A 12,211-nucleotide genomic window follows, 5' to 3' on the forward strand; every position below is an offset into this window, starting at 1 on the left:
TCTCCTCTTGATCCACATTCTTGGCGGGCTTCTCGATTTCAACGGGACGCTCAAAGTGAAGGGTATAACTATCGGGATCCAAGACCTTAAAAGTTGGTTCAGGAGCATAGTATTGGGCATCAGAAACTTTGAACGCGGGTTCACTAGAAGATCAATGGGTGGTAGCTTGTGGAGGGGCTACAAGAATATGAGTGGATGCTGGAGTGGGATATGAGGTTGTTTTGGTTGGTGGAGCGTGGAAAGGTTGGGAAGAGGTGCCAGGGTAGTTGTGATAAGGGGTAAAGCCTAGAGCATATTGTGGAGAAAAATCAAAAGTGGTGGGAATCTAGCCTTGTGATAGTGGTGGGATGGTGGCAGGGTTTTCAGTGTAGTTAGTGGAAAATGAGGGTGGAGGATGTCCACTAATCCAAGCTTGATACATATCTGACATATGCTATTTCAACATTTGAACCTCTTCATTAAACTCAGATTCTGACTCCACAATCTCTTTTGATGGATCAACAACACCTCTGTCCAATTCTTTGCTAGTCATGACTGCCTTGCTCTTTGACCTAGTGTTGTATGGATGACTCGCCAGAGTGCCACAAACTAACCACCTTCCTATTTTTTAATAATAAAGATAACGAAGAGGAGCAAAACAAAGTCAACATGTTAGCGTTAGGGCATTTATCAGATCACATTATATGCAATGCACCTAGCAACAATTAACGGTTCTAGAATGACTTTGACGGACGCAAGATCATATGGCATCATCCCGATTTACTTGTTCCAACCTTCCTTTTTTTATTTTCTTTTAACGCTCCCTTGTTTACACTATTTTCTTTCCTCTTTTCTTTCTGCTTACCATTCTTTTCTTTCCTCTCATTTCTCACATCCCAAAACTTCATCTCTTTTTTTCCTTTAATTTTAAAAATGATTCGATCGAACCCGATGTAGGTTGCCTACGTATCATGTTCCACATGAATCAGGCCAAGCGTAGTTCTGGAAAAGTGATGGACAAAATAAATTAAAGAGCAAAAAACGTTTTGGATTTTTCATTTATAACTGTTTTTTTGGTTTTCAAATACAAATGGGGAAGTACGATGACAAAAGACTCGACAGACTCGGCTAGACAATGATAGACTCTGACATCCCCTAAAAGACTCAATACTACTGGACAAGACAAGAAATTAAAATAAAACATGAAAACAGACTCAAAAATATAAAAAGTCTCCTCAAACAACTCCTCAAGGCAATAGTCCTGGCTGGGATGGTCCTAGGGCGTCTGTCATGCACAAGCTCTGGGAAGTGGATCCAAACCTGAATGATAAGGATAATAAAAAAAAAAAAGAGTTAGTGACTCAAGACACTACGTAAGCCATAACATCTCCTATTGGACACATGCAAGACACGATTGAAGCTATTTTTGCAAACTGGCCTACATGGCCAAAAGGTAGCTAGAAATGCAAACTCAATAAGGGTGACCTCTAAGACATGCAAACACCTCACGAAGGCCTATATGGCCTTAAACTTCAAGGAATCATAAACCCCAGAATTACTTTGCAAAAATGACCCCTTTGCAGAAACGGTCTATGTGGCAAAAAATGGCTGAGCATACAAATTCAATAATAATGGACCTTAAAGTAAGGATACACCTAATTTTGGATTCAAGACTCTCTGAATACGGTTCAACAAGCCACTTTACAAAAATAGCCCTATTTTGCAGAACGGCCGATGTGGCCAAAAGTGGCAAGACATGCAAGATTTGGCTACGACTCCCGAAGCCAAAAACTTGAGACTCACTAGGAAGAGGAGGAAGACCGGACCCTATATGGGTTGCCTACGTATCCCGCCTCGAAAAACGAGAATCAGGTATGCGTAGTTCGGGAGGATTGGATATGGGACAAAGCTTTGAAAATGCAACTAATTTGAAAAACTATACTATTTTGTTTTGTCTTTTTTTTTGAAAAATGATAAGAAAGTGTAAATTTTTTTTTTTTTGTAATTATTTTTTCTTTTTTGAAAATGGAGCAATAAAAGTAAAAGTGATAAAACCCTCAATATTCTCTCTTACTATATTTTTCACTCTTATTTCCCAAACATTAGTCCGCCAAATGACCTTTCTACTATCAAATATGCGACATTTAGCATATAGGATAATTGAATGTCATTTTGGGCCAGCGGGCCCATTTGACACAACTTGGACAAGCTTCCTATAAAGGAACACGGTACCTAGGACCGGGCTTTACTACGTCATAATGATATGATGCACATAATCGTGACCTAAAGGCGGACCTATGTTTAGGGTTCACTAACAAGGCAATTCGGAGGAGCATATGGTCGATGGTGGTTGCTGAAGCTTTCCACCCACTCCATACGTCTGACGCCTCCCCCTTCCCCCTCCCCCCCACCCCAAAATAAAGGTGACTCAACAAAGAGTTCATGTACGCGATGCGTACTATGAGACTTGTTGCAGAAAGAATTGACCCAGGGTTATGCAAGTGATGACAGTTATAAAGCAGTAACACATAAAAGCAAAAACTGTAAACACATAAACAACTAGCAAATAATAAAACAAAATACAAATAAAAAGAAAGCAATTAAAGAACATAAAAACCTCAACCAAATATTCTAAAAAGCCAACAAGATGAAGTATCAGCTCGAACCTGCAACTCCCCAGCGGAGTCGCCAAAGCTGTCACACCCCTTTTTTTCACCTCACTAACTCTCTTTAAAATATAAAAATATGGTTTTAAAGCTCTAAAGGGTTTTCAATTGAAAGTGACAAAAATATTGTGTTTCAAAGGATTTTTCAAAGTCGCCACTTGACATTTAATTTCGGTGTGTCAAGTCACAGTTTTAAAAAAAAAATTCCTTTTAAAACACATTAGACTCTAAAACATAGTCTGCACCAGAAATTCTAAGTAAGGGGGTACATTTGACTCGGGGAGAAGGTTTTAGGCATTCCCCGAGTCCCGTAACTAGTACAGTTGCGTACATGATCATGTTGTCTTAAAAGAATACTCAAACTGAGGCAAAAAATACACGAAAAAAAAATAAACACACGAGAGGCTCGCGGTTATCTCCACCAAAATAAAGACAAGAAAATAAAATAATAGGAAAATATTAAAATCTATACTATTCTCACTTCACAATGTCCGTCATGGCCTCCAACTACATTCTCTACGGGGCATACCCCGGATAATAATAATCAACTAACGGGGACAACCTCTCACCTCAAATAAAATAAACAAAAAATCCTAAAATTTGCCTACCCAAGTGTGGTCGGCCTAAAACATGTTCCTAACGATCAACGAGAAGCAAGAAATAAACAAATAGAAATGATAAAATAAAAAAATATCACATTAATATTAATTCTCTTTTCCATGTTCAATACCCAGACCCCCCACAATACAATTCAAGCATCAAGATGACATCCCTTTTAATTTCTTTCATTTTTGCTTAAGAATCTTGGCGTACGAATGTTCACGTGAAATTTTGGCCATTTATCGAGCAAACATTTGCATCCAAACATTTTCAACAAACAAAAATCTAGACATTAAGCTTATGGAACTGCCCATGAATAGACTAAACTGATCTATACTCCTAATACGGAAATTTCAGAAAATTCAAGTTTAACAGATCCAAGCAATTAAGTTCTATATTATTGAACCCATTAATTTAAGAACTCAAATCAAACTCACTTTGTTACTTAAATGAATTTAATCCAAATCCTACTCCCAATTTTAAGACTTATACTTATCAAATGTGAAACTAAATTAAGCAAACCAAAATCACCTTCCTCATTGACATGTCACTGCCAACAGAGAGTGTCAAGCACAAAAGGAACGAGAATCAGACAACAAATTAGGTTTAAATTCATTTTAGACATAGACTAACATAGAGGAACATGAATGAGATAACCAAACAACCATTAATTCATTTCAAGCAGAGAGTGAGATAGAAGAGACGAACCTCAATGTAGAGCTTTTCCAATTAAAGGAAACTCCGGCAATGTATACAGCGAATAAAATGGACAACAATCTAACTCGACCACACAGGAACCTTCGATCGGAGAAAAACTCGTCGGCGACCTCAACGGAAAACTCGAACTCGACCCTTTCTCACGTAATCTTTCGCGAAAACAGAGCTTGAGCTATGATGTTTGGGGTTGTCCTTGTGGGGTTTTAGGGGCTAATTTTGGTGCGTTTTGTTTTTTGGATTTCGTTGATTTTTAACTCCTGTCTCGGACTGATTTTTGCTGGGATTTTGGTGTGGAAACAGGGCTAGTTTGGGATTTACTGCATAGTTAGGTTAGGTTCATAGAAGAAGATCTTGTGCTTATACTCTAGTGGTCAGATTAAAAATGAAATCCTATAAAAAAAAAAATTAATGGAGTTAAAAGGAAGAATTGTTTCAATAGAGAGGATGGGCTTTTTCTCCCTTTCTCTATCCGTTCACCCTCTTTATATCACTCTTTAAAATTCTCTTTCCCCTCAAAGTGTTGCCTCCACTCAAACTCTCTTTCCCGAAAATCCTCCCTTCCCATCAAAGTGTTGTCCCCACCTCCCCCCTCTCTCTCTCTTTTTTTTATGTATGAGTAAATGTATATTTCTAACCTAAGTGATTATCTTGGAGAAGAAGTCAGAAAAATCCAATAGCTTGGCCAAATACATAAATTGAACTAAAAGTTAAAATATCAATATTAAACCTAAAATTAACATTTAAATACTAAAAGGTGCAAAATTTCAAGGAGGGTCAAAAATTATACGTCCACACCTACTGGCGGCATAACTGAAACAGTACTGGGACGTCCTCGCCCTCTACCACGGGTTGGAGCCCTCCCGCGGCCCTTGCCTCGTCCTCTAGCAACTGGGGGAGTAGTTATTCCCTGGTCTGGAACCTTATTAGAGCGCCTTCTCACCATCTTTGAGAGAATAAGATAAGGATATTTAGTACTACATCAATTACACAATGAAATATGAAGAAAGGTAGTTTCCTAACACCCTATAGCCTCTCGAAGATAAGTACAAACGTCTCTTTACTGATCCGCAAGACTCTATTAGGTCTGATCATAACTTGTGAGACCTACATGAACCTAGTTCTCTAATACCATGTTGTCACGGCTCAATTTCACCTATAGGTCGTCATGGCGTCCAACACTACAACTAGGCAAGCCAACAAATAAATTAAACATATATCAATTATTTTCAGAATAATTTTCTAAGTAGTTTTATTATTTTTCTAGAAATATTAAAGAAATTTGAAAAGATACTGATTAACTTAAATCCAAAAAAATAATACAATTCCAAATTCTACCAATGTGTGTGCCATGACCTGGTGTCAAAAGTGTATGAGCATCTAGTGGATTATACAAAACTTCAAATAATGTCTGAAATAAAAATAGACAGAATAAAATGCAAGAAGATGCACTAGTAGATGTAGAACGGCTCAGAAAGGCAGCTCACCACTAAACCTCTGGATAACGTGAATGTGCGATGATAGGTCCTCCACTAGTGTCTGTCTCAGATCCTGCACAAAAAGTGCAGCAAGTGTAGCATGAGTACGTAAACAACGTGTACCCAGTAAGTATCAAGCCTAATCTCGAAGTGGTAGAGACGAGATGGTCGACTTTGACACTCACTAAGGGTCAACAATATTAAATAGAATAAAACAGAATTTATTTAACTCAGCATGATTCACAAAGTCAACAATAATTTATTTAACCAGCAGAAACAAATTAATTCCCTCAAATGCAATAATTCTCAATATATTAATTAAATTCCTTCAATTCCAATAAATTTACAATTTATAAAATTAGCTTTACAAGCTGCAATAAATGATGTTGGGCATATTTCGATATGTGTTGATGTTATTTTACCCATGTTTTAACCGCTTTTTGATGCTATTTGATCTTTAAAATGCCCAATATGGTTTAATTATTAGTTTTATGACTAATTGAGTTGTGTGTGATGATTTAGGGTGTTTGGAGTGCAAAAAGTATTAAGAAAAGGTGCTCTAGCTAGAGGAAAAGGGGTTGGATGCTTCGCATCCAATCTAGAAAAAAATCGGATTTCGTGCACCCTTAGCAGTGAAGTCGGCCCATAGCATCTGCCTTAGCATCCGCACCTAGGCAAAGCTGAGATGGAGGAACAAAGGGTTGATGCAAAGCATCCACCCTAGCATGTGAAGCTGAGAAGTGGAGGACGAGGTGGCTGCAAAGCATCCACCCCAGCATCAATCCCTGAAGCTGATTTGGATTAGGAATAGGAGAACTTTGGCCCACGACTTTTGTACGCAATATATAAGCCAAAAATGCCTCTTTTAGGTCATCTAACATATTAGGAAGGGGAAAAAAACCACGACAAAGCTTGAAAACCACGGAATTCGTCTTGAGTTCTTATGTTTTCCTTCTTTTATTGATTTTTATGCACTCTTGTGAAATATTTGATGATTGCATGAACATGAGTGGCTAAAAACCCTATTATTCTAGGGTCATGGGTATACATGAATGTTGACGTTTGAAGTTTAATTTGACGAAGTTGATTTTCTCATATTGAGTTATTTATTTAATTCTGTTTTTAATTATTTTGCTGAGTACCTAACAGTGAAATACTATCTACGAATCTAGAGTTGAACTCGAAAGTGAGAATTCTAGATTGCATATAGAATTAAATAGAGCAAGTTCTTAAACCCGGGCATCGGAGAACGGATTCACAATTAGGATAGAAATATACCTAATTGCCTTGCTCGGTTGCAATGCAAGAATTGTAAATGCGTTCTTATTAATCTTAATTCCATAGACATATAGGTATTAAGTTAGCTTAAATAGGCGAGCAAAGACTCGACAAATTCTTATGAGTAATATCAACCTTGTCAATCAGCAATCCAGATAAATCAATTAGTTATTTTAAGCTAAGAATGCAACATGATTGTTAGATAACTCGTGACCCTGGAATATTATCTCCTATTGATTGTTATTCAAAATTATTTAAGTGTTGTGGTTGATCTCTAGTATTTCATTACTTGATAGTTTTTAGGTAGTAAACTAGAAAATTATCTATTTTGTGAGAAATCGCTTGAATCGATAAGTTATTTGAGTTTGAGTTAGTCAAAAGTTAATCATAAGTCTTCGTGGGAATGATACTCTACTCACTACTATATTACTTGATGACCATGTATACTTGCGTGAGTGTGTTTGGTTGCAACAAGTTTTTGGCGCCGTTATCGGGGACCTAGAAATTAGCTACTTGACTGAGTTAAGCTTTTATTACTTATTTGTTCAAGTTTTAATTTTCAGTTTGCCTTGTTTGTGTTAACGCAGGATCTTCTCTTAAATGCGGAGGAGTATAAGTGCAAACAACCTCCTTCCTTTTGATCCAGAAATTGAACGAACACTTCATAGAGTGAGAAAGGAAGTCGAAGCTAGAACGAGAATAGAAAGAGAGTTGGACATCGTAGTTCAACCACAACCAATAGGGATGGCAGGTAATGAAGAGCGTCCGGTGATAGAAGCCGCAAGGCCCAATCTTGCTAATATGACTCAGGCTATCGTGAAGCCTGATATCACAGGGCATTTTAAACTCAAACAGTACATGGTACAGTTGATTCAGTCCACAGAGAAATATGTGGGTCTATCTCATGAAGACCCGCAGAGGCACATTCAGAACTTCTTGGAAATTACGGACACTTACAATTATCCGAACGTTTCCAAGGACTATGTCAGGCTGACACTATTTCCCTTTTCATCTTGGGTGCAAAGAAGTACATTCCATAAAACCCAATCAACATTGGAGCACTTAAGAAAAATTACCCAGATTTCCTGAAATCCATTTGAGAGGTGCAACAATGGGGACCTATATTGAAGGGCCACGGCAAGGCCAACCTCACTATTGTCAGAGAGCTTTACGCCAATTGGCGTCACTCTAGGGGCAGCATCATGAGGGTACGAGGGGTGGATATTAATGTCTCAGATGAAGCTCTGAACAATTTCTTAGGGGTGCCACACACACTAACGGATAGGTTTGACTCCATATGCAAAGCACCAGATTATGCACATATTAAGTCTATCTTATGCCCTACCAGGAAGGATGCAAATTGGAAGCATGGGAGTATGGAATACCATTCTCTGGCAAAGGAATTCATGAGCGTGTTAGCACGTGTGGTTCTAAATTTCACATGCAACCGCCTGATGCCATGCCAACACAAAACTGATGTCCCTCGACACCGAGCACTAGTATTGTACGCTTTATTGGAGGGGATACCGCTCAACTTAGGAGCCATCATGCACGACCAAATGCAGCGCACCAGGATGAACTACAAGTGGAGGTTGTTCTTTACAAATGCCCTATCGGCTTACTTGACAGAGATGGAAGTACTATAGGACAAGGAGAATGACGACATTGAGGCTAAAGCTCCAGGACCATATGATGTTACTCATGTACTAGAGCCGAACAAGAGAAGGTCTTCTAAGCTTACAATTCAATAGTTGTTTGAGCAGATGCAAGCTGATATGCAAGAGAACAGGGCTGAGTTGATAGCAACTCGTGCAGAGTTGAGTGCCACCAGAGATGAGTTGAGTCAGACTCGTGCGTATCAAAGCCGAGTCCAGGCTGAGCAGGCCATGATGATGAGGGAGGTATCATTACTCCTTTGTGCTCTGGTTCAACGTGTAGATATAGACATCTCACAGCTGCTTGCATCGTCCATTGCTAGACCATCTACCTCTGCTCCTCCTATAGTCCCTGAGGCTCCACACACCATGCCTACTGAGGCCGCTGTACCACCTGCTACAGACTCAGCTCCAGTTGGTGATGATAGGACTGTGACCGATCTCCCTATTCGTGAGGATGCTATTGCTAGGCCAGATGGGGCCATGGATGCTGATGCTCTTCCACAGACTGTGGAGGATCTTTCCACTTTGACTTGAGGAAGTTTCTTCTCACCCTACTTTACCTTATTTGTGTGCATTGGGGACAACACACGGTTCTAAGTGTGGGGTGGGGGTTATTCATAATTTTTGTGGATGAATGTACTTAACCGTTCCAATTTTTGTTGATTTTGATATTGTTGGGGGCTGTAAAATTCACTGGATTAATGGCCTGTAATAGTTAGTAAATTCATCTATATGGAGTAACTCTCAGTCCATTGTTGTGTCTAGTCGTAGTAAGTAGCCTTCAAAAAAATCAGAAAATAGAGGACTTTTCCCGATGACGGACTACCTGGACAGTTCTCTCGAGGGATTAAGGTCCTTAGAAAAATACAAAAAAAAATTCAATTGATTCTTGAAATTAGTGTTAGTATTAGGAGATTGACAGAAAACTAAAGAAAAGCACAAAAATAGAGTAATAGCTTTGAGTAGTTAGTAAATTTTGTCTAGTAGGTAATAATCCCCCTTGGTTTTTCTTTTGCAATCGGTTCTTTTCCAAGGGGTGAATTTTTGAACCAGGTACTAGTTTTTTTTTTTAGAGTAGTATAGGATGTAAAGACTCAGACTAAATTCAGCACATTCTGTGACTTGTTTTATACTAACATAGTTAGACCTGAGCACGTGGATTATAACTCTCTCCATGATTTTGTGAGAACTAGTTTTGCCTTTAAAAGTTGAATAGTTTTTTTTTTGTGACGCTTAGGTTCATTGTCTTGACTCCTGTGCTAATTGATGTGCTGTATGCATTAAAATTCGGGCTTAACTCCGTACTTGCTTTGATTGAAAGTTGAAATGTAGCCCTCCTAAGTGAACCATGTGCCAATGTATGGTGAGATTTTTGGTAAACGTCTCGTGTAGTACATTTGTGTCTAGAACTTTTCCGGTATGTGAGTTGAAGCGAAATTCTAGGTTTCGCTCGGTTTGAAATATGATTTTAGGCCTTCTTTGATCCTTCTAAACTATAATTCTACCACAATTAAAATCATCCCTAGTAAGCCGACTTTTTTATTTGGCACCCACATTACAAGCCTATACCCTTTTGTTCTTAATTGAGACTTTTGATCCTTTTACCTCTTAAAATACTTTAATTATGAAATGAGCGCTAAATGAAGTAAATAGGGGATTTGGGTGACTTTTGAGTGAAACCAATGAAAGGAAGAAGGGTACACTTATTCGGTAAAATAATACACCACTAGTGAGAAGTTTAGAAGTGTAGAAAGACAGAAAAATCTGAAGAAGAAAAAAAAAAGAGAAACAAGAGAATAAATTGACATCTTGTTCTTGCTAGTGGGGTACAAATTAAAGTAATGCTTAAAGAAAAAAAGAAACCTTGTTGGGAGTGATTTTAGTTGAAAAATGTAAGTTGGGATTGAAGCATTTTCGCTTAAGTTATCATGTGACATGTTAAAGTGCTTAGGAGGGTGAACCACTATTCCTAAATTTATCATACACATCCCTTAGCCCACATTATAACCATGGAAAGTCCTAATTGATTTTAGATCGAGCAAGCTTACATTAGTAGAGATTTACATTAAGGGCAAGCATATGGTACCTTTTGTGCACATGTGAACTTCTTTGAGAGAGTGAGAGAATTCTTCTATTGTGTGAAGTCCTTAAATTACGATTCAAATTTTATTTGAGTGTGTGGACTATCTTCCTCTGTTTTATGGTGAGGACACATGTTTCATGATGGATAGGCGACTTTATTAAACTTTTCAATCAGAGTGAGTAAATTGGCTTGAAAGTAGTTATGCTAAGGAGTCAGTTTCTGAGGTTGAGATGTCCCGAATATGCTATTTGACTGGTTTGAACTGTTCAATAATGTGCTTGGCATGTTATCAACATGGAGAAGAAAGTTCGAAAATGCATATGCAAGGGGCTAATTGTTGGTATCAACCAAAGTCATGGATGCTTAAGCTTAATTAAAATATGTGGCTTGATAGCGATAACCTTAATTTTGTTTGATCGGTTGTGGGTTGATTCTATTTTGCTCGAGGACGAACAAAGGTTTAAGTATGGGGTGGAGATGTTGGGCATATTTCGATATGTGTTGATGTTACTTTACTCATATTTTAACCGCTTTTTGATGCTATTTGATCTTTAAAATGCCCAACATGGTTTAATTATTGGTTTTATGACTAATTGAGTTGTGTGTGATGATTTAGGGTGTTTGGAGTGCAAAGAATATGAATTAAAGGTGCTCTAGCTAAAGGAAGAGGGGTTGGATGCGTCACATCTAATCTAGAAAAAAATCAGATTTCGTGCACCCTTAGCAGTGAAGTCGGCCCATAGCATCTGCCTTAGCATCCGCACCTGGGCAAAGCTGAGATGGAGGAACAAAGGGTGGATGCGAAGCATCTACCCTGGCATGCAAAGCTGAGAAGTGGAGGACGATGTGGATGTGAAGCATCCACCCCAGCATCAATCCCTGAAGCTGATTTGGATTAGGACTTGGAGAACTTTGGCCCACGACTTTTGTACGCAATATATAAGCCAAAAATGCCTCTTTTAGGTCATCTAATATATTGGGATGGGGGAAAAGCCACGACAAAGCTTGGAAACCACGGAATTCGTCTTGAGTTCTTATTTTTTCCTACTTTTATTGATTTTTATGCACTCTTGTGAATTATTTGATGATTGCATGAACATGAGTGGCTAAGAACTCTATTATTCTAGGGTCATGGGTATACATGAATGTTGACGTTTGAAGTTTAATTTGACGAAGTTGATTTTATCATATTGGGTTGTTTATTTAATTCTATTTTTAATTATTTTACTAAGTAGCTAACAGTGAAATACTATCTACGAATCTAGAGTTGAACTCGAAAGTGAGAATTCTAGATTGCATATAGAATTAAATAGAGCAAGTTCTTAAACCCGGGCATCGGGGAACGGATTCGCAATTAGGATAGAAATATACCTGATTGCCTTGCTCGGTTGCAATACAGGAATTGTAAATGCGTTCTTGTTAATCTTAATTCCATAGACATATAGGTATTAAGTTAGCTTAAATAGGCGAGTAAGGACTCGACAGATTCTTATGAGTAATATCAACACTGTCAATCAACAATCCAGATAAATCAATTAGTTATTTTAAGCTAAGAATGCAACATGATTGTTAGATAACCCGTGACCCTGGAATATTATCTCCTATTGATTGTTATTCAAAATCATTTAAGTGTTGTGGTTGATCTCTAGTATTTCATTACTTGATAGTTTTTAGGTAGTAAATTAGAAAATTATCTATTTTGTGAGAAATCGCTTGAATCGATAAGTTATTTGAGTTTGAGTTAGTCAAAAGTTA

The 12,211-nt window shown here is 38.0% G+C and overlaps 1 long non-coding RNA gene across 1 annotated transcript; it reads right to left on the minus strand.

Moving 5' to 3' along the window:
* Nucleotides 1-1,006: 1,006 nt before the first annotated feature.
* Nucleotides 1,007-4,550, minus strand: LOC142167904 (uncharacterized). The gene is made up of 2 exons (XR_012698157.1): nt 3,954-4,550; nt 1,007-1,299 (listed from the first exon to the last, which is right to left on the minus strand). It is a non-coding gene; the product is annotated as an uncharacterized LOC142167904 (long non-coding RNA).
* Between the last annotated feature and the right edge of the window lie 7,661 nt (nt 4,551-12,211).

This window comes from Nicotiana tabacum, chromosome 13 (genome assembly GCF_000715075.1).
Source record: "Nicotiana tabacum cultivar K326 chromosome 13, ASM71507v2, whole genome shotgun sequence".
Taxonomy (NCBI): Eukaryota; Viridiplantae; Streptophyta; class Magnoliopsida; order Solanales; family Solanaceae; genus Nicotiana; species Nicotiana tabacum.